The sequence below is a fragment of the Panthera onca genome, chromosome B2 (genome assembly GCF_046562875.1).
Source record: "Panthera onca isolate mPanOnc1 chromosome B2, mPanOnc1 haplotype 2, whole genome shotgun sequence".
NCBI classification, from domain to species: Eukaryota; Metazoa; Chordata; class Mammalia; order Carnivora; family Felidae; genus Panthera; species Panthera onca.
This window is the reverse complement of record NC_138343.1, coordinates 50,383,067-50,409,603: the sequence shown is the minus strand read 5'-3', so window position 1 is coordinate 50,409,603 and position 26,537 is coordinate 50,383,067. Positions and strand designations below refer to the sequence as shown.

The 26,537-nt window shown below is 42.7% G+C and overlaps 1 protein-coding gene across 2 annotated transcripts in view; it reads left to right on the top strand.

The window, feature by feature from the left end:
• The first annotated feature begins 15,020 nt into the window (after positions 1-15,020).
• The window catches only part of GCM1 (glial cells missing transcription factor 1), a 52,862-nt gene continuing 41,345 nt past the window's right edge, over positions 15,021-26,537 (top strand). Inside the window, exon 1 of one of the 2 annotated variants that reach the window (XM_060615750.3) lies at positions 15,021-15,375. The gene's annotated coding sequence lies outside the window, so the exon portion shown is untranslated. Of the gene's footprint in view, positions 15,376-17,172; positions 17,584-26,537 lie in introns of those variants that run through there. The other variant, XM_060615751.3, reaches the window with a different exon arrangement.

Sequence of the window (26,537 nt, the reverse complement as noted above, 5' to 3'; positions counted from 1 at the left end):
AAGAAGGGAGTTAAAAAGCTCTGCAGCTGTAGGCATTTTTAAATGCTGGGAGGCTTAGCTAAGAAATCCTCTAAGAACTTAGAAATAAAAGGGAAAGATTACCCTCATACAGTTCAACTATTATGGTACACGGAAATGCAAATGAGCTAAAAAAGAGAAACTGTCTTACAGGCTTGAAAGATTGTTTCCAGGGAAAATACCTACATAATTTATAAAGGAAAGGTGTCAATCCAAGACTGGACTGTTGGCTAGAAGAACATCATCATTATCATCACCTTCATTGTCAAAACAATGGGTAAGCTTTGTTGAGTTCAGACTATAGGATAAATATTCTTAATTATCACAACCTGTTGAGGAAGTTGATATGTGCTTAGAAGGAAACTCAATCTCCAGATAACATGTCTCCAAAATCTACACTCCTAACAATTATGATGTACTACAGAAATTGGCAAACATTGCCTCTAAATGGTCAGATAATAAATGTTTTGGGCTTTATGGTCTCTGGATGTTTCTCAGCTCTGCTGCTGGAGCAAGAAAGAAGCCAGATACAACTTGTAAATGAACACTATGGCTGTGTTCTAATAAAACTTTACTTATGAAAACTGAAATTTGAATTTCACCTATTTTTCATTCATCATGAAATATTCCTATTTTTCCCCCAAACATTTAAAAGCGTAAACACTATTTCTTACTCGAGGATTTACAAAAATAGGCATCAGGAGATATTTGGCCCAAGGAGCCCTAATTTGCAGATCTCTGGTGTATTACCATTTAACTTTGAAAAAGTAGTCGTAGAATCCCAACTTGGCAGTGTCCTTCCAAGTGCATCCCCAAAGAGAAGGAATATTACCACTGGACTAGAGTCTATGCGGACAGGGACACATTAATGCTAATATCTGATATTTATTGAGGACCAACCGGGTGCCGAGACAGCTCTGTGCTTTACTTAGAGTGTCTCATGTCATCTTCATAGAAACTCCATGATGAAGTTACCTGTATTTCCTCCTCTTTATAAAGAAATGAACCACAGAGAAGGTAAGTAGCATGTCTGAAGTCACGCAGCTAGTTTGTGGTTGAGTGGGGATTTGAATTCAGGCAGTCTGACTCTACGGCTTGAACATTAAACCATCGTGCTGAACTGCCTCCCGTTACACATTTAACCTCAGTGCCTCTCTCATCCAACCCCACAGATTTCAGGCTGTCCCTCTAAAAGGCCCACTTGGTCTGCCTTTGCTTCAGCATTGTCCTGTAGCTTGATTGCTTTCTCCAACTCTTTTCCTAGGTCCTCTTCATCCTTCAGGGCTTAACTCAGATGTCACTTCCTAAAAGAGGCCTTCCCTGATCAGCCAGTGGACAGAAGCAACACACATACACACATGCACACACACGCACGCACACATGCACTCTCTCTCTCCTCCTTCCACCAATTTCTGCTTATATAGCAGTTATTTCTATCCAAAAATTTGAAATTGTCTTATATATTCATTTGTCAAACTATTTTATTGGATGTCCCCATTAGACTGCAAGTCCTTGTCCGTCTGTTGAATACCCAGTGTCTATAGTGCCTGATACATGGTAGTGTATCAGACACTGTAGTAATGATATTCTCCATTTACCAACTAACTTTCAAATCCAGTTCTAATTGTGTTGATGGGGAGAGATGTGTTAAAATATAAACTGAAGCACAGTAAAAATTTTAAGAGGGGCACCTGACTGGTTCAGTTGGTAGAGCATGTGATGCTTGATCTTTGGTTGCCAGTTCGAGCCCCATGTTGGGTATAGAAATTACTTAAAAATAAAATTTTAAGGGGTGCCTGGGTGGTTCAGTTGGTTGTGTCCAATTCTTGATCTCAGCTCAGCTCATGATCTCATGGTTTGTGAGTTTGAGCCCCACATAGCGCTCTGTGCTAACAGCACATATCCTGCTTGGGATTCTCTTTCCCTCTCTCTCTGCCCCTCCCCCACTTGCACACACAATCTCTGTCTCTATCTCTCTCTCTCTTAAAAATAAACATTCTTAAAAATTAAACTGAATTAAATTTAAAATTTTTTTGAGGGTTTATTTCAGCAAAAATCAATCCTAATCCAGCAATGTCAAATCAGCCATGATTAGAAGCTATCCACTGACAAGAACCAAGGGAAAAACTTACAGGGCAAAGCAAAGCAAGGCAAGTATTTCATTGGCCATAGCTTAAGTGGTTGCCTTATTTGGGAAAGTCTAGCTGACTGTTTGTGATTGGTTGTCCTTAGATTTCAATTTCTTAACCTAGAGGCATTATAGGCTCAGTTTTGGTTTTTCTTAATAGGCTACTAATGCACTGAAGCCACCTCAGTCTAATGGTCTCCTTGTTAATTAAACATTTGTGATAATGGAAAGAATAAAATGGAGTAAGCATTGCTAAGAGGGTTATTTCAAATGGAGCTGGGGGCACCTGGGGGGTTCAGTTGGTTTAGTGTCCAACTCTTGCTCTCAGCTCAGGTCTTGTTCTCACCGTTCATGAGTTCAAGCCCCACATTGGGCTCTGTGCTGACAGTGTGGAGCCTGCATGGGATTCTCTCTCTCCCTCACTTTCTCTGCCCATCCCACACCCAGCTCACATGCATGTGCACATTCTCTCTCTCACTCTCTCTCTCTCTCAAAAATAAATAAATAAGATGGAGCTACTACGACACTGAGGATATGAGGCTTATGCAGGTCTTATGTCTCAAATTCTTGGGATTTTTCCTGAACTCAGCTAAGAGCCAGGGCACCTGCTATATGTTCTATATGTTACAATGGACATAAATGGACCCCCACCTAACACTAGCCCAGCTAGACCAGCACCAATTACCCTTCATTCAAAAGAACTTACATAAGTTCCTTCTTTCCTCTTGAAAAACCCTAACCTCTTTTGTCTCTCCAGAACACACTTCTGATTTCAGTTGAATCTGTGTCCCTCAAGTTATAATCCCTAAGACCCCAAATAAATGCACAGATTCTATTTTGCAGCTTGCAGTTTTGTCTTTTGTTGCCAGACACTTGCTACTCCTATGAAAACTTCTGGTCCCTGCATAGGGTGAATTATTTCGGTGGATCAAAAAAATAACTATTCTGCTCACGATGTGATTTCCAAGGCATCGTGACCACAGTGTGGGAATCTGATGGCACCACACAGTGCTTCTGGCCCACTAAATTACATCATCATTGATCCATCAGCTTTCTATGGACACTCCAGTCTCCCAAGTGGTTTAGTTATTCCCTATCTTACCCTGAAGGTGTCGCTGGTCCTTGAAAATGGAAGGTCACATCTAGCCATTAGGAAATTAGGCTATAGATTTTTCCTTCGAATAATTCCTCATAGGGTCACCCAGACAAAGCTGAGCTTACCAAACTTATGGAATGATGCCCCTGACATGCTCCTTATCGATCTTTTTTTCCTGTAATGACAATCTCCCTACATCACCCCTTTCCTCCTCTCATCTTCCCTGACTTCTCTCTCCTGGGCAGCTGCGTCCTAATGAAGTAATCCAACGTGCTCACACTACCCGACATGCCTGCATGCCTCTTACATCACAGGGACCCCACTCCACGAGACCTTCCCAAAAAACACAAGTGTGACAAGAGCATACATAATATGTGTGAGTGGATGATGTATGATGCCTTTTTTTTTTCTTTCTCTAGTTCTCAAACTTTGCCTGAATTGGTTACATTATTTTCTAATTTCAAATCAACTTTTAAAAGTTAGACTAAGTTATTACTAAGTCAGGGATGACATAATTCTATGCTCAGCCATTTGCACATAGCCTTCTCAATTTTTGCCATTATTGAGTACCACCTGTGTTATTGTATACTTAATAACTTTTACTAAATTTATTCACATTTTAAGAAGCTAAATAAATATATCTTAAAATTACATGTGACATAAAATAGAAAATTCATCTAATATAAAAGTAAACATAAGTATAAAGTAACTGTACAAATATAAAGTAACTGTAAAAAGAAATACAGCAGAAATGAAAGGATATTCTCCAATCTGCTTTAATGCTATTGCCTGCTGAAAGCTGGGAGCCTTTGTTAAAAGGATAATTAGCAAGTGTTAGGGATCTTCTCATTCACTTAATCAGAATGATCGAAGGAGCATTAAGTCATTGTTAATTAATATAATGGCCCTCATATCTTTTATTGGGTCTATTTGCACTTTAATGAAGTCATCTTAGGAGACAATACCTTGACTGAAGGGAAAGAATTCTTTCAAAATTGTATTTCAGATGCAGGGGTCTGGTGGGGGTGGAAACGTTCTGTGTGTGCAGACACTAGGGTTAAGTGGGGTGAGTAGGCGGTCTCTTCCTGAAGGTAATGCGTTCTAAGATGCACTAAATTGTCCGGCCTTGGACACAGGCCCCACAGGCAGGGATTAAGGTGCGTAGTGACAGTGCACTTATTCCCAACCTGGGTCACTCAAGTCGCCTACAAGGTCCTGACCACAGCTCCATGGCTCCCCATACAGATATTCACGTGGGGGAGAGCATGTATTTCTCTCTCTTTCTAATGGAAACCCTTATCACTATCATAGGCAGGCGGAAGAGAAAATTACAGCCAAATGGAGAGCAAACGAGATTCTACAGAAGTCGAAGCAACACTGGCTTTATAGCTTTTTTTCCCCTTTCAATTTATTCTTTGTTCATCGCTACAGTTGGTGGTGTTAACTGGCCTCGAGTCCTTGGACCCCACAAAGGCAGAAACCAGCTAGACCCCAAATTTAAAAGCACGGGCAAGGCTTTATTGGAACTTATGCTCGAGTTCGAGAGAAGCAGCAGAAAAGAATCCTCAGGCTGACTCTCCGGGGAGAGGTCAGGGAGGGGCTTTCAAAGAAATTTCGGTGGGAAAAGGGTGATATATATATATATATAACAGGTAGAGGCCGGGATTTATTAGCACCTGTGTGCTTAAAGGTCCTGCTTCTTTGGCAGCCGCATGCCTAATTAACATGTTAAATCTCCATCCCTGGGCGTGATTTTTAATATTATAATGAGGGGGGAAAGTCGGTGAAAGTTCAGCACAGTGAAGGTCCGTCACGGCACAGACTAGTTTGGACTGGTTCTGGGCTTGCTCCTTAGCTTGTGCTTTCCTCTGCAGGAAAAGTGCTAACAGCCTTCAGGCTGCAGAGAGTTTCCCTCTCTGCACAGGGGCTTGTTCCCAAGGTCCCCAACCCGCTCACCACCATCACTGAAGATCTAAAGAACAGAAAAACATATTAACATGTAGTGAAAAGAGCTCTAGATTTGGAAGCAGGGGAGCTGAAATCTGCTCTTCTTTCAACACTTCTTAGCTGTTTAATCATTAAATTGATTACCATGAACAATTTATCCCATGACATATCATTTCTCTCCTCCCATTAAATCTTCCACTCCCTCCTTGTCTGAATGGATTAGCCTCTGAGGGCCACAGTTAGCTCCTGTATAAGATAAGAACAGTAATATCTATCCCCTCGTGCAAGGTGGGTGGGGGGTCTGGACAAGGTCAGTTCTTGTACACATCAGTTCAGTGATCAGAGAATCCTATGAATTAGAGAAAGCCAGCTGTAAGCTGGTGCCTGGTTCCCGACCACGAGGCAATGATAAAATATGCCAATGATGAGATATGCCAATGTCTGGCAGCCATTAGGACAAATAGTTACTTAGAGATAACCAGTATGCACCCTACCAATGCTGAAGATAATTTTTATTGAGAGTAGGCACACCTCGGAGATAGTGTGGGTTCAGTCCCAGACCACTGCAATAAAGGAAATATCTCAATAAAGCGAGCCAAATGAATTTTTTGGTTTTCTTGTGCATATAAAACTTATGCTTGGGGGCAACTGGGTGTCTTAGTTAAGAGTGCAACTTCGGCTCAGGTCACGATCTCACTGTTCATGGGTTCGAGCCCTGCATGGGGCTCTGTGTCGACAGCTCAGAGCCTGGAGCCTGCTTCAGATTCCGTGTCTCCCTCTCTCTCTGCCCCTTCCTCTTTGCATGCTCTCTCTCTGAAAAATAAACATCAAAAAAATTTTAATTAAAAAACTTATGTTTACACTATACTATAGACTATTAAGTGTTCAATAGCATTATATCTAAAAAAATACCTCATAATGTAATTAAGAAATATTGCTAAAAAATGCCAACCGTTGTCTGAATCATGATCACTGATCACAGATAACCAACTGTAACAAATGTAATAATTATAATAAAAAAAGTTTGAGGGGTGCCTGGCTGACTCAGTCAGAAGAGCATGAGACCTAATCCCAGGGTCATAAGTTTGCGCCCCACAGTTGGGTGTAGAGATTACCAAAAATAAACACATAAATACTAGGAGAATTGCCTTCAATTTGTAAAAAAATTGTGATTGTCTGCAAAGTGCAATAAAGTGAAACACAGTAAGAGTTTGCCTGTATTTACTTCTCACAATGGCGCCATGAATAAGTTTCTATTACTACTCGGCTTAAAGGTGTAGAAACCAAGGCAATCTAAGTCTGTCTGACTCAAGAGCTGTGCTGTCTGCACTAACATACGACTTAGGAAAATGGGCACAAGATGATACATAAACCACTGCCTTGCCCTCCAAACCTTGCACCCTAAAGTGGGGGCAGAATTGGGGGTACAAACACAAACAATATGCCAGGTAGAATGTAGTCAGAGCCAAATAAGGCTGTTAGGAGAAAGGGTTCCTTCTGGATGGGGATGTGTGGGCAAGAGCAAGGACCAGAAGGCCCAGCTTCCATATCTGTACCAGTGACTCCCTGGAAGGGAATGGGGAGGGGCAAGCAAATAGAGCGGCTTGATGGTCCCTTTCATGCCTGATCTGCCACGTGTGTTCTGACATTGATCAAATTTAGCATCCCTAATAGGGGACCGTCCGCAGGGGCCCCTAATGAGATGCAAGAGGAAGCCCACTGCCCCACCGATGCAGGAGTCTTGCTCCTGTCAAATTAATTAAACAGGAAGGCCATTAGACATCGGCAGCTGTAACACACGGTGTCTTCATTAGCAGCAAACAAGATCCAAGCCTGAAAGCTCTTTGACGTTACGAAACCGAAACCTAAGGACAACCAATCACAAGCAGCCAACTAGTCTGTAAGCTGTAGCCGATCAATAATTTCCTTGCCTTACTCTCACCTTTTCCGCACACAAGTCTCTCCCCACTCCTGTTGGTGGAGCGCTCCTAACCACTTTCGGTTTGGCTCTGCCTGATTTGGAAGTAAATAAACTCTTAAAAATTTTTTAATATGCCTTCATTTATCTTTTAACCACGCCACCAATAGTCTAATCATGTCCTCAGAGCGAACTTACATGAAATGCAAGATATAGAGGAGAGGGGCGCCTGGGTGGCTCAGTGGGTTAAGCGTCCAACTTCAGCTCAGGTCCTTATCTCAAGGCTAGTCAGTTCCAGCCCCACATTGGGCTCTGTACTGACAACTGGGAACCTGGAGCCTGCTTCAGATTCTGTGTCTCCCCCTCTATCTGCCCCTCCCCGGCTCATGCTCTCTCTCTTTCAAAAATAAATAAACATTCCCAAAAATTTTTTTAGAAATAGAGGAGAAAGTTCAATGACCCTCCCACCCCCCACAAAGGAGGTAAAGAGACAAGTCCAAAATATGCAAATGATCTATAGAAAAAAGGCTGTAAGTCAATGACGGGGGGGGGGGGGGGGGGGGGGGGTGTCAAAGGACAGAGGACTGCTCTAGATGCAAACATTAAAGAGACATAGCCTCATGTAATGTAGACCCTCATTCAAAGAACCTGACTGTAGAAAGACACTTTTGAGAGAATCAGGGAAGTCTGATCATGGGTGATGTAGTAAGTAATACCAAGAGGAAGTCACTTAGTCAGAAGTGATAGTGGCACTGTGGCTGTATAAGAAAGTGTCATGCTTTAGAGATCTATCATGTTTTTAGAGATTTGATACAACTTCAAGCACCTTCTTTAACAAACTTTAGCCAAAAAAGGAAAAAAGGGAGAGATATAGAAGACATTGGCACAATTTTGATACTGTTGAATTTTGGCAATGACTCTGTGCAGGGTCACTCTACTAGTCTCTTTCTAACTTTTGATGTGTCTGAATATTCATTAAGAAACTAAGGAAGACACAGAAACCTGTTTGCAAATGTTTATGACAGCCTTCTTTGTAACTGTCCCAAACTGGAAACAACCCAGGTGTTCATCAACAGGTGACTGGATAAACCAACAGCCACACAGTGCAATATATTCAGCAACAAAAAGGAATGATACAAAGTGGAAGAATGACAAAAGCCTTCTGAATGGAAGAAGTCAGATTCAAAGCTTATGTATTTATTTCTTTTTAATGTTTATTTATTTTTGACAGAGAGAGAGAGAGCACATGTGCATGCAGGAAGGGCAGAGAGAGAGGAAGACAGAGGATCTGAAGCAGAATCTGCACTGACAGCAGAGAGCCTGATGTGGGGCTCAAACTCACGAGCCAAGAGATCACCTGAGCCCAAGTCGGACACTTAACCAACTGAATCACCCAGGTTCCCCAAAATCCTATATGTTTATATTACATTCTGTAAAAGACTAGTGGGACAGGAAAGTCATCAGTGGTTGACAGGGCCTAAAAGGGCAGGGTGACTATAGAGATAAGGGGAATTGGAGGGGGGGGGAGTAATAGAAATGTTCTATATCTTGGTGATTATATGTATAACTGTTTATATTTGTCAAAATTCATAGGTCTTCCCAGCAAAAAAAAGGTGAATTTTATTCCATGTAAATTATATCTTAATAAACCTGTCTTTAAAAACAAACAAAACAGAGGGGCACCTGGGTGGCTTAGTAGGTTAAGCTTCCAACTCTTTATTTTGGCTCAGGTCATGATCTCACAATGTGTGAGACTGAGCCCCATGTTGGGCTCTGTGCTGACAGTGGGGGAGACTCTCTCTTCCTTTCTCTCTGCCCCTCCTCTGCTTGCGTTCTCTCTCTCTCTCTCTCTCTCTCTCTGAAAATAAACAAGCAAACAAACAAACACAACAGAATGAAGCCCAGAGTTAAAGAAGAGAGGGAGGGAGGAAGGAGAGTGAGAAGGAGGAGAGGAAGATACTCTGCCAAGCAGGCTTGGAGCCTAGAAACCAAGAAAAACTCCTCTGGAACACAGACCAGTGCAAGGTCTTAATTCCCCTTGAGAGCCACCACCTCCCTGTGTCTATTTCCACAGCCTCAGGGAGGAAAAACAAAAAAGATAAATTCTGCTTCCCCTTTTCTCCAGTGTTTGCTCTGCTTGCTTCTCAGTGTAGTCGCTGTCTCTCTGCCTTCTTCCTCTTCTTCACCTTTTTCGTTACTCTTCATTACTCTCATCTCTTCTCCTAAAATCAGTGTTGTTTGCTGAAAGCAGGGGCTGAAACATTTGATAATCACCTTGATATAACTAGGACAGCCTGTTTCAGGGACAGAACAAGCTAGCAGTGACCCAGAGGTTTTTGTTAAGGAATCTGACTATATTAATCTAAGTAAATGAAAGAATGAAGAAGTATCTTTGTTGCTAGCAGTCTGGCTAAGGATTGATGGGAAAACATTCAGGAAGAGTTAAGTGGAAGACAGTGGGGTTCCCTTGCCAGCATCCTTCCCAGCCAGTGGAGAATTTGTTCTGATTTCCATCTTGGCAAATGGGTCTCCTATCTCACTAGTCTGGAGCCCCAGACCCCCTCAGGACATGTCTCAGACGAAGAGAGTTGCCTAATCACAACTGTCTATTTCATCCTAAATGAACAGTCCTAAACCCTTTGCTGAGCTTTTTCATGAGATCAAAGTACATTTGTTAAAGACAGAAAGTTGATTGGTTAGCAAAATAATAAACTGTCTTATCTTCAATTTCCATATCTAGTTGCTCATTTCTTGTTATGAGAATTTGGGGGACCAAAAGCAATTGAACTACTCAGATTTTCGAAATGTTTTTTTCATTTCATATTTTAAATTTTTATTATTTTAATGTTTATTTTTTAAATATCAGAATGAATGATCCATTCCAATGGCTCAAAAAATAGGTGGAGCAAAAAAAAAAAAAGTTGGAGGGACACTTGGCTGGCTCAGCGGGTGGATCATGTGATTCTTGATGTCGAGGTCGTGAGTTCGAGTCCCATACTGGGTGCAAAGTTTACTTGAAAATCAAACCTTGAGGGGTACTTGCATGGCTCAGTCGGTTAAGCGTCCAACTTCGGCTCAGGTCATGATCTCACAGTCTGTGGGTTCGAGCCCTGTGTGGAGATATGTGCTGACAGCTCAGCCCCCAGAGTCTGCTTCAGATTCTGTGTCTTCTTCCTCTGCCCCTCCCCCACTCCTCTGTCTCTCTGTCCCTATCTCTCTCTCAAAAATAAACATATTAAAAAAAAAAGAAAATCTTTTTAAAAAGTAGGAAAAAATTAAAAAGTTTCCCTCCCCATCGACCCAGGACCCCCTCCTTAAAACACGTTTCTTTTGTATTCTTCCAGGGATTTTAATGCATATGAATATGAATATTTACTTGCCCCATTTCAAAGTGTAAACTTTCTATTAAAGTACATACAGGGGCACCTGCGTGGTTCAGTTAGGCATCCAACTTCAGCTTGGGTTATGATCTTGTGGTCTGTGAGTTCGAGCCCCGCATCGGGCTCTGTGCTGACAGCTTGGAGCCTGGAGCCTGATTAGAGCCTGATTCGAGTTCTGTGTCTCCCTCCCTCTCTGCCCTTCCCCAGCTTGTGCTCTCTCTCTCAAAATAAATAAACATTAAAAAATTTTTTAAATAAATAAAGTACATACATATGCCTAGAGAAAAAAGTGCACAAATCACAAGTGATCAGCTCAATATTTTTTCTCAAAATGAACACATGTAATCCTAGATCAAGAAAGAAAACTTTACCAGAATCTCAAAGTCCATGGCCAGACCACAAGCTCACACCCTCCACACTATCCTAATTTCTAACAACATAGATTGAACTTTATATAATACAGTGTGTATTCCAATGTACCTAGATCTTTCCTTCAATACTATGTCTGTGAGATTCATCCATGTTGTTATACGGAGTAGTAGTTGATTTATTTTTGTTGCTAAAAAGTATTCCATTGTATAAATAATATACCTCACTGTATCCATTCTGCTATCGGTGGACATAGGGGTGTGGGGCTATAATGTCTAGTGCTGCTGTAATTGCTCTTGTATTTTGGTGAATGCACATAAACATTTCTGTTGCATACCTAGGAGTAGATTCGCTGGGTCACAGGATGTGTGTATTTGGCTCGTGTACATATTAACAAACGGACCTGCATTTTGCAGTTCCAGTTGCTCTATGTCCTCAACGATACTTGATATTGACTATTTTTTGCATTTTCGCCATTCTTGTGAATGGTTTCCACATACATGTTCCTAAAGAATAATAGCTGAACAACTTTTCATATCTTTGCTGGTCATTTGGATCATCTCTTGGTAAATAGGTATTTATTTAGGCCCTTTGCCCACTTTAAAAAGCAGTCTGTTTATTTTATTTTTTACCAATCAGTAGTTCTTTATATTTCTGGCTATGTATGTTTATTACATATATTACAAGCAGCTTTTCCTCTCCACCGCCTCCTTTTTACCCACTTGACGGTATCCTCTGCTAAACAAAAGTCCTTAGTTTTAATGTAGTCCTATTGTAAATTTCACTATTTTGTAGCTAGCACTTCTTGTTTCCTGCTTTAAAACTCTTTGCCTTCCCAAGCTCATGAAGATATTTATCTATGTTTCTTCTGTTACCTCAGTTGCTTTGTTTTCAGATCTCTAATCATTCCAAAGTTTTTTTTTTTTTTCTGAGTGGATTTTTGTAAGCAAGGGGTCAAGATTCATTTTTTCTTTTTCCATATGAATATCCAGTTAACTTAGCACCATTTTTTGAAAGGATTGTCTTTTTTCTGCCACACTACAGTAACACCTTTGTTGTATGTCAGTCGCCCACATGTGTGCGTTTCTGAACTCTGTTTTATTGGTCTATTTACCTTTTGTTGCACCAGTAACACACAGATTTAACTACTAGAGCTTCACAGTATCTCTTTCCTCTGGGTTTATTGAGGGATAATTGATAAATACAATTGTAAGATATTTAGAATGTACAGTGAGTGCCTGCCTATTGTCTTGCTTATTTATATAACACATCCATCACCTCACACACTCACATTTTTCACTTATTTACTTATTTATTTAACTTCTTGAGAACATTTAAGTTCTACTCTCTTAGCAGATTTCAATCATACAAACAGTGTTATCAACTCAAGTCACCATGTTACCTATTTGATTCTCAGGCCATATTCCTCTTACATTGAAAGTCTGTACCCTTTTACCAGCCTCTCCCTATTTCCCCCACCCACCAGTCCCTGGCAGCTACTTCTACTCTCTGTTTCAGTTAATTCAACTTTTTTTCATAATAAGTCTTGATGTCTGATAGTTTAAATCCTTTATCTTTGGGGTGTCTGGGTGGCTCAGTCGGTAAAGCATCCTACTCTTCATTTTGGCTCAAGTCAATGATCTCACTGTTCATGGGATCAAGCCCCCTGTCAGGCTTCATGCCAAAAGCCCAGAGCCCGCTTGGGACTCTCTCTCTCCCTCTTTCTGCCCCTCTCGGGCTCACACTTGCATGTTCTCTCTCAAAATAAATAAAGTTAAAACAAATTTTTTAAAATAAATCCCTTATCTTTGTTCTACTTCAGGGTTGCCTTGGCTCTACTTGGCCCTTTGCGTTTCCATATAAATTTTACAAGCAATTTGTCCCTCTTCCCAATGCCTTTTTAATCTGAATAATAGCATAACAAACATACAGGTCTGCATCTTGCTTTTTTCCAACTTAACAAGATATATCAGAAGGCTTTATATAACTACCTAAAGAGCTTCCCTATTTTATTTTTTGAAAGCTGAATAGTATTCTATAGGATGGATGAGGCATAATTTATTTTATCAACCCCTGTTGGGGGAGAATGAGGTTGATTCCAAGATTTTTCTCTCATTCTTACTTCCAATGAAGACATTTAGGCTTTATGTAAATTGTTTTATCTGGTGGTCATAAATAGAAGTTCACAGATATTAGTAAATTTTTCTTATTGTCTATCTACTGGGAATAATAAAATATAACAATACAGAATATATTCAAAAAGTCCTTTCTGGGGATTAGGAAGAATCCTGTGTAGCTATTGGCCAATATTCACCATTTAGCAATTATAGTAGTTGATGTTAAAAGTAACATTTGTACAGAGATTTAGGGCCATAGAGTTATTTAATACAGTCATTCTAGCTGCATTAGTCTCACCAATGAGTCAGGGATGTATTATCACTTTCATCTTACAGATGAAATGCAAAGAGGTCAAGTGACTTGCCCAAGGTCTGTAAGCAGTGACATGGGGTAGCCAGGATTTGAATTCCAGTTGTCTGATGTAATGTCTAGCAAAAAGGCAACTGAGCATGTATATTATTTAACGCATTAGAGCTCACTCCATACTGGTTCCATGACATCATTTTTTAGACTAATTGCTCAAAACTAAAGCCAAGTTTTCCAATTATAATCATGACTCTCAGGATAGTTATAGTTTAGGTCTGTCTTCTTAACTTAGGTTAGCACATTTTGAACAGATTTTAATCAAACATATTCTATTGATCCATTGAGGGTCAACATAAAGACATCTGCAAAGGGATCTGACTCAATATTTCCCACATCAAGTACAGAGGGGGGCCAAAACCTAATTCTTAGATTACTACCCATTTATTTTACTAAATAAATACTTAATCGTACTTAGTGAATATTTTACTTAACTGTTTTACTTAACATTTTTTTAAATGTTTATTTGTTAGAGAGAGAAAGAGAGAATGAGTGGGAGAGATGAAGAGAAAGAAGGGAACAGAGGATCCGAAGCAGGCTCAGGGCTGACAGCAGAAAGCCTTATGTGGGGCTCAAACTCACGAGCCATGATATCACGACCTGAACTGAAGTTGGACGCTCAACCGAGTCACCCAGGTGCCCCCATTGACTTTTATTTTAAATTTTTTTTTTTTTTAATTTTTTTTTTTCAACGTTTTTTATTTATTTTTTGGGACAGAGAGAGACAGAGCATGAACGGGGGAGGGGCAGAGAGAGAGGGAGACACAGAATCGGAAACAGGCTCCAGGCTCCGAGCCATCAACCCAGAGCCTGACGCGGGGCTCGAACTCACGGACCGCGAGATCGTGACCTGGCTGAAGTCGGACGCTTAACCGACTGCGCCACCCAGGCGCCCCGACTTTTATTTTAAAAAACAGGGCAGACAAACCAGAATCCCGCATCCTGGGGCTTCCGGGGGAGCTTTACCTGGGTTGAAGGAGTTGCATTGGTCAACTCATCTGCACCCAATTCCTGATCAGGGACTGGTTTTGAGTCCCAAAGGTCAGTAATAGACCCAGGCACTTTCCCTTGGGAATCACTTCAATTCTTTTTTCAAAAGGTCTGTATTTAACAATTTCAAGGAGCCCTTTAAATGCAATTATCTTAGGTAGGAGGGGCAGTTCAGTCTAAATGGCCCTGACCTCTGCACCCTCCTATTCCATTTGATTATGTGCCTGCCTATTGTTTTTGCTGTCTAACACAAGTAAGCTTGGGAGCAATGAGGAAGAAAGACAGCTAGGGGCTCTCCAGGTCCACTAAAGTGTCCTATCTATCCTTTTTCACATTGCATTATTAATACAATAGCAATGCTTACTTAGTTATCTGCAGCATATGATTTTTTTAAATGCATAATACTACTACTGCTGGATTGATGTTTCTTGTATTTAATTATTAACTAGTAGAGATTCTGCAGTTTTAATGAGAACTAATGGTAACGTATAAAACTGTCTTTCTCCCCTCTCCCTACAAATCTTAGGGCCAATTCCAGCCATACCCACGTATTGGAGGGGGTGAGTGTACCTTTGGGCACAGCAGGGGAGTCTGTTTACCACTCCCCAGACTCCCTCCTCCAAAGCTTCTGATGCAAATCTGAGACTCCAGAGCGGAAGTGGGAGGAGCTTGAGTTTGGGGTTGGTAGTAGCTTTTCTACTGGTTTGGTCCTGAATTTCTCTTCTAGGTAAGATAATCTAGATCTGGACTGTGGCGTTTGGTTCTCCTGAAAGCAAAAGACATCGTGTGCTCTAAACAGTCTTTAGATTTTCTAAAACAAAGAGAGGTTCTCTGAGATCATCTGCCACTGGTGTAGCCTAGGGAATGTGATCTGTTCAAATTATTTAGGTAACATTTTTTTCCCTGTATTTTTTCTGCCTCCCTTCATTCTATGTTTTTTATTCTCCAGCATTTCCCTTTGCCCCAGATCTCCCATCAGGCCTCATCCAGTTCACCTCGAGTCTCTTCAACTACAACATCATCAAGGAAGTCTTTAAACCTGAAAAAAGTAAGTGGTTTGTTATATGTTTACTCCTTTATGTATTTTTTTAAAGAATCCTACCTATTTAAATAATTTGAAGTTAATGTTATTTAAAGGTGTGAATTATTTTAGGGACAAATGGAATTATAATTATGAGCAAAGGTCCACTCCTAACTTTTCCTTTGCTCTTATTTTGGGAAGTCCTGCCTTGGTTTGCAGAAATTTGCTTTCCTTGTGGACTCCAAGAGCGCATCTTGGGTGTGAGTGAAACTGGCATTCTCCTGACCCTCACGAATAGGAACAGGTAGCCACGCCGGAGAGCTGGAAACAGCAAATACAATGTGTGGGGTGAAAAAAAAAAACTGAAGTTCTCAATTTCACTTTCGAACAATAACTTGTGATTTGTGCAGGCTACTTAAACTTTTTGAACATTGGTATCCAGACAGGTCATTAAAAGACAAACTGAGGTATACTACCGTTTTGAAGTCAGTGAGCTAAAATCGATTCCATTTGGGCAGCCCCACCCCGGAAGTGCTTCGGAGCCCTCTGCTGACCTGAGGCAGGGGAAAGACTTGGGTGAAGCCCGCAAAGGAAATTATTTGATTGGCTACCGCTTAAGGCCTAACTGGCTGTGATTGATTATCTTTAGGTTTTGATTTCTTAACCTTGAGGCACTACAGGCTTAGGTTTTGGTTTTCTTACGAAAGCCACCAACGTGTGAGGGCCATTTCGGTCTAATGGCCTCTTTGCTCAGTTAACAAGGTAAACTGGAGATAGCGCGTAACTCTTAAGGCTATTGAAAAATTGAGTAAAAACGTGAAGGTGAAATCATGTAGTAAGTAGACATTCAATTCATTCGACATGTATTTGTTGTGTGTTGGTTTCAGGCTTGGAATGAAATACTTGAAGAGAACAAAACAGACCTAAATGTATTGTTTCGTGCAGTTAACGTTCTAGTACATTGCAGAATAAGTAGGTACCTAGGAAAATAAATCAGAAGTTGTGTTTTGTTTTTTTTTAAGTCTGTTTATTTTGAGAGAGCGCATGGGGGAGGGGCAGAGAGCCAGAATCCCAAGAGGGCTCTGCGCTGTCAGGGCAGAGCCCAACGTGGGGCTGGAACCCACCCACCATGAGATCATGACCTGAGGGGAAACCAAGAATCGGTTGTTAACCGTATGACTCATCCAGGCACCCCAATATGTCAGAAGTTAATAAAGCAATGTCAGACAGTAGAGCAGGGTCTGAGGGGTAAGGAGGTCAGTCAAGGTAAGTCACACTGAGAAGGTGACATCTGAGCAGACTTGAGGGTGACAGAGGTTTACCAGGCTGCTAAGTAGGGAAAGGAAAAGCATTGCAGATAGAGGGAATAGCCAGCACAAAAGCCCCAAGGGGAGCATCCTTGTCTTGTCCCAGAAGCAGTGAGCAGGCTGGTGTATTGCGCTGAGTTAGGGACAGATGGGATGGGGTCAGAGAGGTGAGGGGTCGGGAGGCAGGGCGCTAGATCAAGTAGAGCTTTGGAGGCCATTAATCCGCTTTGGCTTTTGCTCAGAGAAATGCGGAGCCACTGGAGGGCTTGATAGGACTTCCCTTTAAAAACGCAAGGGCGGAAGGAGGGAGCGCTGCCAGGGGAGTTTGCTTTAATCTCGGTGAGATTAAAGTGAGGGGAGGTAAGGTGAGAAATGGTGAGCTGCTGGACAAATTGTAAAGGTAGAGCCAACGGACTCTCCTGACGGATTCTAGGTGGCACAGAAGGGAAGAGCGGTCAAAGCGATTGCAAGGATTGAGGCCTGGAAGGAAGGGCGGGCTTGCCTGTCACCGGAAGTGGGAACACAGGCCGTGGATGGAGAGGATGGAGAGGAACGCGGGTGTCAGCCCCGGGCTGACGCGGGGACTGCCAAGTTGATGGTGCTGTCTGTTAGAAGCTGGCCTGGCCAGGCCGGTGGGCAGCTGGGTAATGAAGCTCGGACCTCAGGACGGGGTTCAGGGCTGGGGGTGTGCATTTGGAAACATTAGCGTAAGAGCCTGCAGGAGCCTGCGCGCCAGAGAGCAGGGGTAGGGACAGAGGTCCTGGGGCCTCTGGTGATAAGGGGAGAAGAGGAACAAGGAAAAGAGATAATGAGGAAGCGCTCAGGAGGTGGGAAAAAAAATCTAAAGGGTGTGGTGTCTCTGAAGCCTAGTGAAAAGGAGCTTTGGGGCCAAGAGAGTGATCCACTGTGTCCTGCTGCCCCCCACCAGGTAAGATGGGGTGAGAACTGGCCCCTGGTGCAGCCTCACCGTGGCCGTGGGACCGAGGTGCGTGCGGTGAGGTCTTCGGGGGGAGTGAAGGGCGAAGTATAAGTGAGACGTGGAGAAGAAGGCGTGTGGCCCTCAGGTGCAGATAATTGGGGATTTTTGCTGTAAATGAGAGCAGTTAATTAGTAGGGGCAGAAGGAGGCCAGAAAGAAGTATTTTTTGGTTTGATCTTTCTGTTTTTTGGGAGGTTTTTTGGTTTTGTTTTTAAGATTGGAGAAACGACAGCTTTTTGGTATGCTCATGGGAGTGATTTAGCAGACTGGGAAAAATTGATGAGGCAGGGTTGAGTGGAATTAGCAGGGCAATATTCCTGAGTAGGGAAGAGGGATGGGATTAGGTGGCTTTGGATTGGAGCACAGATAGATGAGGGGTCAGCAAACTTTTCTACAAAGGGCCAGACAAGTAAATATTTTACTATGTGCGGATATACAATCTCTGTTGCGACTATTCGTCTGTGTTGCAGAGCCGATATACACGATATACAAATGAATGGGCATGGCCATGTTCCAGTCAGACTTCATTTAGGCTCACTGAAATTTTAATCTCAGATGGTTTTCACGTGTTGCAAGATGGATTCTTGTGATTCCCCACCCCCACCCCAATTATTTAAAAAACAGCAACCATCCTTAGCTGGCATGATGTACTGAATGGCCCCCAGGCCATGGTTTGCTGACTCCCAATCTAGGTGACAGACAGGAAAGTTAACACAGATGGATACAAATAAACTGGGATATAAGTGGGGTGAGGAGAATCAGGGAATTCTCCTGAGTGCTTCGATCTTCTGTTTGGTAGGGCCCTGAGAAAGAGGAGAAAGTACAGAGTTTTGAGGAGAGGAAGAAAGGGCAAAAATACAGAGTGTGACTTCACCAGGAACCTAGTAAGTAGAATGATTCTCCATGCAGCATGAAGGCCCCCTTTGAGGTTTGTAGTCATGAATCTGAAGGGAGATCTGTTCAGTGGGATTGTGTTTTTCTCCAGCCACAGTCGGCCACACAGGTGGGGACACAGAGGTGTCAGAAAGTTGGGCTTTCGCAGCTGTGGTTTTGCCAAGGGAGTTTCAAGGCAGGAGGCCTAAGAAGTTGAGTTTATACAGGAGAGTGATAGTGTAGCAGGATTCTCGCACAGAGAGTCGTGACACCGAGACTTTTCTTTCCAGGAAGCAACTTTATTCCTGCCGGCACTGCTCAGTTGGGTTTGCACCGAAGAACTGAGCCCCGAATGCCACGTGGCATAGTTTTTTACATATTTTCCACTTCTTTGTCTCCCATATATGATTACATACAAACATGTAGTCTAAGTGGTCTCATGTTACAAGGTTGTGAGGGATGTCACGTATGTGTATAACCAGGTTGCCTTGAGGTTTTTGTTTTTGTTTTTCTTCCTTTCCTTAGGGAGGGGACCCTACCATGATAGTCGTAGGGTTGTGAGGTCTAGCTAATAAACCAACAGGATGCCCAGTTACATTTGAATTTCAGCTAAACAACAAATAATGTTTTAGTATAAGTATGTCGCATGATTAAGAGGAAGAAAGAACATGAAGCAGTCAAGGCAGTGTTATGTGTTGGGGCATCAATGGATTGGAGGTTCTAGTCTGGGGGAAGAATGTTGGAGAGGGCCACCAGGAAGCCGGGAGGTAGAACCGAATGCTTGACCTTGAGATTATGAGCAGTTGCAGCTCCTGGTGACAAGGTTTAAGGTTTAGGGTTCAGCCGTAGGGATGAGCGAGTAACATTGGGTAGAGGACAAGATCCTTGGTAAGGAATTCAAGGAACTCACCGTTCTTCACAGGGATCATATGCATAGGTAGTGTATTGATAATGCTGGAAGAGGGCTGGAATAATTGCATGCTTCCCTTGTATCCAGCACCATGTCAGGATGTGAGATAAAGATGAATCAGTGTTCGAGTCTAGGTTGACACAGAAAGGCCATTTAGAACTAGGTCAGGGAGGTCCTTGACTGTTATGCTAAGAAATTTAGGAGCATTAGTTCAATATCCCTCCCCTCCCCTATGACAAGAAATAATAAAATCAGCACAACTCATCCATTTGACCTACCTGAATACGATAGGTTTTATTTTTATTTTTAAACTTTTTTAAGATTCTATTTTTAAGTAATCTCTACACCCAACAAGGGGCTCGAACTCACAACCCCAAGATCAGGAGTTGCATGCTCTTCTGACTGAGCCAGCCAGACACCCAGAGAGGTTTTAAATATGGACTCTAAACATTATGTTACAGTATTACATAAACTGGGGTTGGGTAAATTGCAGTTGGTTCTTTTTAAGCTTTCATAATCTTCTGGTTACTTCTAAAATGAAAGTAATTTAGAAAAGAGTTTAAGGATTTTGTTTTGTTTTGTTTTGTTTTTTGACTGGAACAAGTGAGTAAAATCATACTGAACAGAAAGAGGAAGCCCTTGCGCCCTTAAAATTTGCACCGACACCTGTGGCCAGCCCCTCCAGGTTGACCTAAGGAGGGGTTGACCTAAGGAGGGAGCCAGCATGGGCGGGGTCTGTGACCTGAACCGAGGTGTCAGGTCAGACCTTTGAGAAGAAGGAGGGGCAAGCTAACATTTTTTTGCTAATTAATGTCTCTGTACTGCTTCAGTATGCACTCACTGCCCCCCACCCACCAAATAGTAGGTACAAGTTGTAACTGTCATTTGGAAACAAACTAGAAGTCAAGGAAGACATAAAGGGGCCTTTAGAGGTGCCGGGTTCTCAAACTACAGTCCGCGTTCTGCAAGATGTTGGCTAAGATGTGCGGCCGCTGCTTAAGGAGAAGTAAACTTCACCTTGTTGTCCAGTCAGAAATGGAAAATTACTGGCTTATTTGCACAGTATTGATAGACTAAGTTCAGGAGGAAACTGCTGCTTCAGTAGAAAAGCAGCAAACCAGCAGCACTTGCAGAGACCGTTACTGGGGCCTAGAAGGGATGCCCAAGCCTTAAGTGAACGGGAACAGTGATGCTTAAAAACCCCCAACCTAAGTCCAGAGACTAAGGCACAGAAAGCAGAGAAGGGGTTTGTGCAGAGCGCATCCTCAGTCCTAGCACAGCTCTTGGCACTGATGGATCAGTAAATACTTGTTGAGTGAATGAATGAATACAGAATAGTGAAAGAAATTCTCTGGAATTTCCTAGGTTATATCTTTTTTAAGTTTATTTGGAGAGAGAGAGAGAGAGAGAGAGAGAGAGAGAGAGACCACAAGCGGGGGAGGGGCAAAGAGAGGGGGAGAGAGAAAATCCCAAGCAGGCTCTGCATTGGCAGGGCTGGAATCCACGAACCCAGAGATCATGACCTAGGCCGAAACCAAGAGTCTGATGCTTAATGGACTGAGCCACCCAGGTGCCCCTCCTAAGTTGTTTTTGACTATTAACCAGATATGTGGCCTTGGGCAAGTTAATTCACATCCCTGAGCCTCAATTTCCTCATCTGAATAATGAGACTAATTCTGGTCAACACCTCCACACCTTTTGCAAAGATCAAATGAGATAGCACTTCACAGTTAAAAGTTGTGACTGTTGCTGTTGCCCTTAGGAAAAGACCTAGGGAGCAGTCATTGGTGGGAGCAGGTTTTTAGAAATAACTTGAGAATTAAAGGCGGGGGGTCTTTAACATTTTTGGAAACTCTGGAACCTAGGAGAGAATTTTCCAAGTAAAGTTAAAAAAGTCGTTTGCTTTCCACTACATGTCAACTCCTGTGGAAGACAGTTTTGTATGTGTTACCTGGAAACAAATCCCTGGAGATTTCAGGTAACATCCTGAAAAAATGTAACAAGCAAACAGCAGCAGGTAAACAGTGGAATAAGGACTTCAAACCAGACTATCAGATGTCAAAACCCATATTATTGGGGCACCTGGCTGGCTCTGTCAGTAGAGAATGAGACTCTTGATCTTGGGATTGTGAGTTTGAGCCCCACATTGGGTGCACAGTTCACTTAAAAATAAAAAAAAAAATAAAAAAAATAAACCATATTATTTCTACTCCACCAACATTTAGCCTCAAGTATCTTAGAATGGTAAAGGTGACTTTAGTCCAGCCCCGAGTACAGCCCACATCTCAGCAATAGTGACTTCTAAATTGGGGACTATAATTAGATCTCTTAAGACAGTCTTGTTCATTTTGAATGGTGCTAATTATTAAAAGATTCTTTCCAAAAAAGTGAAATTAGTCTCTATCAATTTGCCCCACCTTGGCACTGGCTCTGGCCTCTGGAGCTGCCCTGGGGGAAATCCAGACCTGCAGGACATGGGGCCACATCCTTATGATTGCCCTGTGATCGTCCTTATGATCGTTGTGTTGCCATTCCACACAGCCGTGCACACAGTGGACACTCAGTGCTTGCTACATCAGACCTATCCTTGCCTTTTCTCACAACAACTGCTGACAGATGAAACAGCTCCCGTTTCAGTCACCCCAAGATGATTGTGTGCTGGTAGTGCATCATGTGAGATGCCGGCTCCAAGCCACAAGAACCCTTATGGGAAGATAAAGTTATGCTCTTCTTGATTCATTCAGTCATGAAGCATTTATTGAGGGGCTTCTGGGTGGCTCAGTAGGTTGGGTGTCTGGCTCTTGGTTTTGGTTCAGGTCATGATTTCATGGTTCATGGGTTCGAGCTCCACGTCAGGCTCCGAGCTGGTGGTGCAGAGTCTGCTTGGGACTCTCTCTCTCTGGCCCTCCTCTCTCTCTCTCTCTCTCAAAATAAATAAATAAACTTTAAAAAAAAAAAAAAAAAAGGAAGCATTTATTGAGCACCTACTATGTACCAGGTGCTATTGTAAGTACTGGGAACATGTCACCGAACAAAATCGACACCTGCCCTTGTGGAACTTTTCTCTTGTGAACAAATAGAGAATGCTTTTAGAAAGTGATAGGTACTAGGGGAAGACATTGAAGCAGGTAAGAGGAATTGGAAGTGTCAGAATGAGAAGTGTGCTGGTTTCAATTTAAGTGGGATGGCCACGTAAGGGAAGACAAGGAGGTGAAAAAGGCATCTGTGAGGTTGTCAGGGGAAAGAGGAGGAAGAGCAAAGGGAATGGGCTGTGCAAAAGTCCTGAGGTGAAGCCTGCCCAGTGGGCAGGAGCTGAATGAGCCAGGTGAGGGGGAGCAGGAGGCCCCAACAAGAGATGTGGGCTCGAGCTGTACCATCCAGCACGGTGGCCTCTAACCATGTGTAGCCCCTGAGCTCTTGAAATGTGCCTGGTCCAAACTGAGATGTGCTGTATGATTAAAGGGCGTGCCACACGTCAAAGACATTGAATGAAAATGAGAGTGTAAAATTTCTCAATTTTTATATGGGGTCCATGTTGAAATAATGATGTCTTAGAGATACCACACTAAATAAAATGTACTATTAAAATTGGGGCACCTAGGCGGCTCAGTCAGTTAAGCATCCCACTCTTGATCTCAGCTCAGGTCATGATCTCACTGTTCATGACTTGAACAGTGCCCTGACTTGGGCTCTGAACTGACAGCATGGAGCCTGCTTGGGATCCTCTGTCTCCCTCCCAGCAGGGGTTGGGGCAGGGGAGGGGCAGAGAGAGAGAGGAAGATAGAGGATCCCAAGCAGGCTGTATGCTGACAGCAGAGAGCTCGGTTTGGGGCCCGAACTCACAAACAGTGAAATCATGACCTGAGCAGAAGTCCGACACTTAACCAACAGAGCCACCCAGATGCCCCTTAAAAAACTTGGAAAAATATATACTACTAAAATTCATTTCACCTGTTTCCTTTCACTTTTTTATTATGACTACTTGAAAACTTAAAATGCCACATGTGGCACCTATTTTATATATATATATTTAATATATTATAGATATATATATATGTTATATATTTTATAATATAGATTACATTTATAGATTATATATTTTCTATATATTATAATATATATTTTATATTATATATTATTTTATATATTTATTATATATATATATTTATTTTAATATTTATTTATTTTGAGAGAGAATCCCAAGCAGGCTCCACGCTCAGCTCGTAACCCGACATGGGGCTTGATCTCATGACAATGAGATCGTGACCTGGGCTGAAATCAAGAATCGTGCTCAACCGACTGAGCCACCCAGGCACCCTTCTCCTATCATATTTCTTCTATTAGACAGTGCTGGTCTAGAGTCCTATATACCTTTCTAAGGACCTTGCTTTTATTCTGATTAAAATGGAGAGACCATGGAGAGTTTAGAGCAGAGGAAAGACATGATCTGGCCTTTTATAAAAGGATCAGTCTGGCTGCTATATTGGGATGAAATTGCAGAAACTCACATGTGGAACCAGGGAGACCAGTCAGGAGGCTGTGCACTAATTAATTCTGGGAGGGATGATGGTGGCTTAGCCCAGAGCGGAATCTGGATATAAGTGAAGGTAGAGCCTGTAGGATTTCCTGCAGGAATAGTCATGGGATATGAGAAAAAGGAAGGAGTCAAAGATGTCTGAAGATTTTGGTCTGAGAAACTGGAAGAACAGGCTGCCATTAACTGAGATAGAAAGACCATGGACAGAACAGTGGAATATCAGGGTATCAATTTGGGTGTCAATTGAATGGTCATGTGGATAATGAGTAGTCAATTGGATGTGTAAAGTATGGTGCTCTGGGAAGAAGTCTGAGCTCGAAGTGTATATTTGGGAACAGTAACATCTAAATGGTATTTAAAGTTAGGAGGCTAGAGGAGCTCACCAAGGGAGTGGGATTATGTTCAGAAAAAGAAGTCCAAGGACAGAGTTTAAGAATAAGAGACTGGGGAGAAAAGGTGGAAAAATCAGCAAAAAAAACCCTAAGAAAGACAGAGAAGTCAGATAATGGTGATGCAGGAGACAATGAAGAACGTGTCATCAAGAAGCCAGTCACCAACTGTGTCAAGTGCTTTCTGTAGGTAAAGTTAAGACAAGGACAGAGTCGACCAAGTTGGATTTAGGTGATGTGCAGATCAGGAGGAGTTTCTTTGGAATGGTCTGAACAAAAGCCTGATAGCAGTGTGTTTAACGAAGAAAGGTGGGGAAGGGGAAGGCTTTGGAGACAGTATCCTCGAGCGTGGAAAACTCCAAAAATTTTACTGGAAAAGGAAGGAGAGAGATGAGGCCATAAGCTGATAGGTAATTGGGGCTAAAAGAGAGACTATAAATAATGTTGGGACAAATAAGAGCAGGTTTGTGTGTTCATGAGAGTCACACAGGAGAGAAGGAAACTTGATGATGTGGACAAAAAGGTGGAAAATTGCTGGAGTCCTGTTCCCATAGAGATGAGAGAGGATTCCAATCGGAGGCACAGGCAGGGTTGCCCCTAAAAGCCTGGGCAGTTCCTCTATAGTAACACGCAGGAAAGCCAACTATCAGGGTGTGGCTGTTGGCGAGGGTGTCTGGGAAGCTCTCTTCGAGCTGCTTCATTTCCTCTGTGAAGTGGGAAGCACGCCCATCGGCAGAGTGGGGACGTTGGAGGTGTGCAGAGTGAGTTGAAAGTATAAAATAGATGACTAGGAGAGGGTGTGAGAGTGAACACACGGCAACATAAAAGATGATTGAGGGTCCTCTGGGTATTTGTGGACACGGGTTTAAATTGAGAGCGGTTAGCACGGTGGTATGTTTTCTTTGACCACGTTCTGTGGCTATGGGCCAGGACTAGGGTAAGTGGAGAGTGGAATGACCCAGACCTACAAACGTTGAGGGTATATTCAATGGAGTGGTCTTTTTTTTTTTTTTTAATGTTTATTTAGTTTTGAGAGAGAGATAGAAGCAGAGTGCAAGCAGGGGAGGAGCAGAGAGAGAGGGAGACACAGAATCCGAAACAGGCTCCAGGCTCTGTGCTGACAGCTCAGAGCCTGACTCAGGGCTCAAACTCACGAACCTGTGAGATCATGACCTGAGCTGAAATCGGCCGCTTAACTGACTGAGCCACCCATGTGCCGTGGGAGCAGTCTTAATGATTGGTCATAGAGATCACTCGTTCCAAGAACTGTTTGCTGAATGCTCACTGCCATTCCAGCGGCAATGGAATCAACATGCTCTTTCAGCTCAGCTGCCTCTGGGATGACCCTGTTTGCTCTCGCACTGCTCCCTCCGGCAACCGGGGCTGAGGCTCCAGATAACACAGGGCTGCTACCTCCTGGCCTGTTGCTGCTACTGCAAACATACCAGGCCCACCTCTACTGTTTTCTCACCGACCTAATTTGGTGACTGGGAAAAACAAAGACCTGGCCAAAAGCTAGTCCCAGGAGGCCACCTTAGCCTTTCCCCACCCTTCAATTTTCCATTCTCATGCTCAGTAGCAAGCAAAGTAATTCCTGCTAAGGGGCTCTCCTTCCCTGGGAAGATTTCCATTTTAGCAGACAACTTTGAATATCAAAAAGCCCTCAAGAACCAAGGAAATGAAAAAGTCATTGAATTTCAAGTGTCCTATGGGAAACCAATGGAGGAAATATTTTAGATTGCAAGGGTCTGCAGTGTGACCATTCCCACCCCCCACAAACACACACATACTACCTTGCAGATGAGGCACTACACTCAGAATAGTCTTGAGCATGAGTTGTTTTTTGTTTTTTGCTTGTTTGTTTGTTTATTTTTCAGAGACAGAGAGAGAGTGCACATGCATGCATGCATGGGATTCTCTTTCCCAGAATCCTCTGTTCATGATTATGGTCTCTGCTCATAATTATGGCCTTCTAGATACCTGCCCTGATGGGCTTTTCTTCATTGCTCTCCTGGAACCTTTTCTTATCCAATTTTCCCTGTTGGGGGGGGGGGGGGTAGTGTGGGAGTGTGGGGGTGGGTGGGAAGCATATCCTTCAGTAGCTTCCAGTGCACAGGAAGCAAAATCTTAATCGCAAGGAGGCTTCCTGCTGCCAGAGCAGAGTGCCCAATGCAGGGCTCCATCCCATGAACTGT